The sequence below is a fragment of the Haliotis rufescens genome, unplaced genomic scaffold, assembly GCF_023055435.1.
Source record: "Haliotis rufescens isolate VD_foot unplaced genomic scaffold, xgHalRufe1.0.p SCAF_1, whole genome shotgun sequence".
In the NCBI taxonomy this organism is placed as follows: domain Eukaryota; kingdom Metazoa; phylum Mollusca; class Gastropoda; order Lepetellida; family Haliotidae; genus Haliotis; species Haliotis rufescens.
In genome coordinates this window covers 78,008,221-78,013,984 of record NW_025963779.1, presented here as the reverse complement: position 1 = coordinate 78,013,984, position 5,764 = coordinate 78,008,221, and positions in this window count along the sequence as shown.

The following is a 5,764-nucleotide window of genomic DNA, read 5'->3' as shown; positions in this document are numbered from 1 at the left end:
GATATGAGAAGCACAATGACCGCAGTGTTGAACATTGTGTTTGACAAGCGCATCTGGCGGAGTTGGCAACAGTTTACTGATAACGGAAACATTTAAACTAAGCCACCATTGTTGTTGTCTACTCTGACGTCCGCGCCTCCGGTGGATTTTCAGCATGGCGTCCAGTCACCTCTATGTATACTTTCACATTGACATTATTCTTCAGGGGCGGATGCCACGCGTACACTTTGATAAACACCTCGAACTGTGATGATGGTGTGCAAAAGAACGTGCGTGATGAAATGCAGTAATTAGTTTAATATTACAAATGAATTCAATAATGACATTTCCTATACGTAGTATTCATATGTGATCCACTATAACCTTTTCACAAGTGGGAAACCTTAGAAAGAAAAGACATTAGCTGATCATATCTTGTTAAGTCTTGCATTTGGTATTGTTTATTGTTGTTGATAATAGTATCAAAGTTATTATACTCTTGTTCATACTGTTTAACAACCCGGGTTACTTTCCTCATGACTTTATTGTCAGTAATAACCAAGCGTTTATCTTTCTGTAGATGTTAGAAGAGCAAATCGAGTTTCTTTCCGCCAGTATTTAACTCGTCATATAAATGAAATAAATCCAAATTCATAAGTAGTCATCGCCCTTGATATGTTGTCGGGCAACCTCGTTCAAAATATGAAATGACAAGAAAAACTCCTTTCTAAATGCCATACAAAACAAGTCTTAGAGAACACCATTTTATGAACCAAAAGCAATTATTAGTAATTTTTAATCATGTACTTGAAGAAAGCACGGAAATATTTGAATAATTGATCAAATATCAACTGTAACCTTATACTTACGTACAGGGTGATCCTGATGTCATTCAGCATACGATGGGTGCGTGAGGGTGACCTAGTGGTTAAAGCGTTTGCTCGTCTCGCCGAAGGCCCGGGTTCGATTCCCCATATGTAATACATTGTGGCAAGCTGGATATTGATGAAATATTGTTGAAAGCGGAGTAAAACAATACTCATTCACTCAACATGCGTAATATTTTCGTAACAGCTCAGACACAGATTAAGGATAAATATTTCACATTGTCTACTTGACTGTCAATAAAACTCCAGTTTCGTGAAAATGAATCTGAAAATAAATCTCCCAGTGCTACGGTGTCATTGCCTAGTCAATAAATCTCCACGCCAATTTCCAAAATGATGTTTTCAGTCCGCGAGGAGACATGGTCATAGAGAATATCGTCGCGAAACACGGAATCTGGTTGAAGATGAATATTGAGAACAAGTGCATATTTGTCAAACATGCTGTAGTGGTATTGCCTCTAAGCTACATGTGGTGTTAGAGACCGCCCGTCAGATTGTACGATCCATCACCACGATGTATATGATCCATATTCACACGGAGAAGGGACAACAGTAACATCTTTTAGTTTGTAACAGCAAAATACCAGATTGTTGTACTACACTTAATTGTCTGACGTGTCATTAGAATATTCAATAAATATATGTTGGACTCATGAAGTCTTTGTGTAGTTAAATAAATGCGCAACACCCTTTCCATATTCATAAGATACCTCTGCTACAAGCAGAGTGGATTTACGATTCTGACTGTTTCATGGGCATGTGTTCATGAATCCCTGTCAAATAGTAATGATACCAGGTGTTCGCGAGAAATGTAGGTGATTCTCCCTGAAAGTATGTTAACGAAATATAATGTGATATGCCTAACTCATGTTTAAGAATAAAGTGAATACGGATTCCTTTAAACAAGCGTTCGTAGAGGCGACTAAGATTGTCGTATGAGGCGACTTTGTTTGTCGTAGAGGCGACGGTGCTTGTCGTATGAGGCGACTATGTTTGTTCGTAGAGGCGACTAAGCTTGTCGTATGAGGCGACTTTGTTTGTCGTAGAGGCGACGGTGCTTGTCGTATGAGGCGACTATGTTTGTCGTAGAGGCGACGGTGCCTGTCGTAAGAGGCGACTAAGCTTGTCATATGAGGCGACTATGTTTGTCGTAAGAGGCGACTATGTTTGTCGTAGAGGCGACGGTGCTTGTCGTAAGAGGCGACTAAGCTTGTCATATGAGGCGACTATGCTTGTCGTAAGAGGCGACTATGTTTGTCGTAAGATGCGACTATGTTTGTCGTAAGAGGCGATTAACGGAATCAGGCGGTCACGCTCGCTGAATTGGTTGATGCATGTTATCGTATTCCAAATGCGTAGATCGATGCGCATGATGTCAATCACTGGACTGTTTGATCCAGACTCAATTATTTACAGCCCGCCGTCATATAGCTAGACAATTGTCGAGTTCAGCGTTAAACAACAAACAAACAAACAAAAACAAGATTCTTCACACCAAAACTTTGATGATTTAAGTGTCAACCACTTAATGTCAACCATTGATTTAAGTGTCAATAAAATTACCACTTATTGTCATTATATAAGCAGCATGACTAACCAACAACATCTCAAATCAATGACACAATGCATCATGCGCGGCACACGACTGCTCATGCCTAACCATAATCCGAGTATGGGTGTCGGAGTGCAAGCACAATGAAAGAATGTGCATATCTGATAGACTCAAGCTTTTTAGATAGCGGTTTATGACGTCAAAGCTTCGTTAGTTTCCGGTAACATCATAATGAGGCTGTAGGTTACTGGTAACGAGCTCCAGCGTCAACCGTCAACTTGTCTATAGATTGCTGTGGATGGAATACACTCTCAGGGCTGAGTTACTCATTACGCTGACACCGTACGTTGATAGATATGCGCGCACAGACACGAGCACGGCTCCTTTACCAGAATAGAAGCAGTGTTGACTATATATAGATCTTCCCTGGTGAAAATAACAATTTAGTTTTTGTACATGCAGCACTGATGTCGTAATGACCTATTGTCAAAGCATGATTAATCACGCGAGAATAGACCAAACGGGGTCTTTTATAACGGAGTCTTTTGAAGTAGATTTGCAGACGTTGAACGAAAAAATGTGGTACAAGGTTATAAAGGACAACGCTTGTGCAGCTTAGCGAATAATGAGATGTAATCGACATTATATTAAACAGAACAATAAGCATAGTCAAGTTTTGAAATATGATGTTAGTGTTATCTTACCGAATGCATATTATCGAAATTTAAGAAAAAAAAAGGAATTTGGCATGAAAGGAAAACCTGAAAGGTTTGGTATAGATTAATGATAAGAGTGAGTGAGTGAGTGAGTGAGTTGGGTTTAGCGCCGCTTTTAACAGTATTCAAGTTATATCACGGCGTGTCAGCTTAATGTCGGAGGAAAGACCGAAGTGATGCAGGTCTCAGACGTTTACCACTTCGGTGAAACCCACGAGCACGGGTATGGAGCTGACAAACCTAGAAACATAATCGGGGCGAACCGGGATTCGAACCAAAAATCATAGGTTTCTGGCGTGGCAAAGGGACGGAACTCTGCACAGCGAATTGCGGCGCCTTAGACGACTGGGCCACCCGTGCCCCCGATTTATGGTAAGATATATGACGTGAATGTAATAAAACATGAGAGAGGTGCTTGAAACAAAACTCAAGGAACTCAGAGCTGTCGCGGTTTCTGCATTTGTTCTCCCAAGAATTCTATCACATATTGATTAATATATCAAGGACCATCTAGATTCCGACACCCTGGTGTCTTTGTAAGTTATTTTCTGAACAGTGTGTATCCAACAGAAGCAAAAACTAATTAAGTGTTATTGAGTATGTTTATGTTTGCATTTTCTTCAGTAATATCTTAACCAGAACAGTGTATATTGTTACTTTGTTACCAGGGGAGGCGCACTGTGAAATGTAATTAGCTATTTTATGCATAAAAGAATCTACACATAAAAGTACCGAAGCTGATATCTAAAAAAAGATCTAAACAATTTAGAAATGCCATACTGTCCTGCATTATTCCCCGACCCTAAAGCACTGACCACTTTAAGTATTTATATGTCATGTTGGCAGTTTACATTGTTGTGAATAAAAGATATCCTAAAAATATTAATTCATTATTTTTTCTGGAAGATTCAATTATATATTATATATTTTGTTGAGAGAGAGAGAGAGAGAGAGGGGGAGAGAGAGAGAGAGAGAGAGAGAGAGAGAGAGAGAGAGAGAGAGAGAGAGAGAGAGAGAGAGAGAGAGAGAGAGAGCGAGAGAGAGGGGGAAAATGAATTTAAATCCAGTTGCAAAAACCAACGACCAATCTTCTAATAACCTTCTACCTCTCCAATAATGGGACCCTGTAAAGTCAAATAATTCTTCATTGTAGATAGTGAGTCAGACGTTTAAAAGAGTCAGTAATAACACAGCACACGCAAAACAAAACAATTGAAAAAAATCAGTCGATCAGAAACCAAAAGAAAATAACGTAAGAGAAATGGACATTTTAAAATCTCTTAAGATGGAATTCTTCAGGGAACAAATCCAGAGACAAAGTTATTGTTCACCCAATTCCGTTTTTACTTTGTTAAGATGCAGCCATCGCAGTCCAGAGGAACTCAATCCCCGTGGGTTTTCAAATGTATGCTTGTTGTAATCTCTAGCGATTTTCTCACGAAAACATGTAGATTGCCTGCTAGTCAGTTCATTTAGTAACCATAGGGACGGTTGGCATGACAACGAATGACGTCAAACATTACCATTTTGTTGCCAGGCAGTATTATTAATTTTGAGAATCAAGTGGTAGTGATGGTAACAGTGAAGCGTAGACTGGTAAAAGTGGAGTAATGCTAACGGACTCGTAGTACGTGACAGTGGTGACAATTTGCTGACGTCCCCTATGGAGTTTATGGTGATCTGTACACGCGTGATTCATGCACATATAACGACCGTCAAACATGATAAATCATGACGCTGCATGTAATATACTGGTATGAAGGTCTTTGGTCTCGCATATTTAGTTTTGTTTAAGTGAAAAGAAGAAAACATAAGATTAAATTTATGAATGTTTGACGGAAAAGAAATCTAATATCTAACATGGATGGGGGAATGGAAATGTACAAAGTTACAAGGTATTGTCTAGACACACACTTCTGACACACAAAACATGTACTTGTTACAGTAACTGCATCGTTTGATGACTTGGTGTATCTATCGGTTATGACTGATTTCTTTACATTTTAATATTTATGCGAATGACTTAGCGTAGCGGCATTAATTGTTTCTATACATTTGTTTTGGATTAAATATTAAAAAGAAATCAATATATTTCATCATTGTAACTATTTTTTCGTGCAGTCTTTCAAGCACAATATCTTAAAAAATAATGTTGAGATTCTATATTATTTAAATAGTTTTGGTCTAACGATTGTAACTCTTGTTTCTGATTATCGTCATTTAACATATAATGGGTAGGTGTCTCGGCAGGATAAAAACGGCATCCACTGGGGGCATTTACGGACAAATATACAAACACAAAAGGTCACGTGGATACCACTTTCAGTGTTTACAAATAGACATGTCCTTTTCGATCGGCAATCGAAGCAGAATTAACCAATAGTAGTAATATTCCAAGAATCAGCTTCTCACTGGGGCCTTTTTATATTTTTTTATTATGCCAGACATTTTGACTGGAATGCATAAAGAAACAGATCAACAAAAGGGGGAGCTCATATTGGTGTCTATGGGGCGGATGCCTACACGTTGTTTAAATGACTTATCCCCAAAGTTCACTTACATAGACGTTACAAATGAGGTCAAACATTTCACATCTTGTTTTCTCTCTTAAAATGGCATTTGTTTTAATT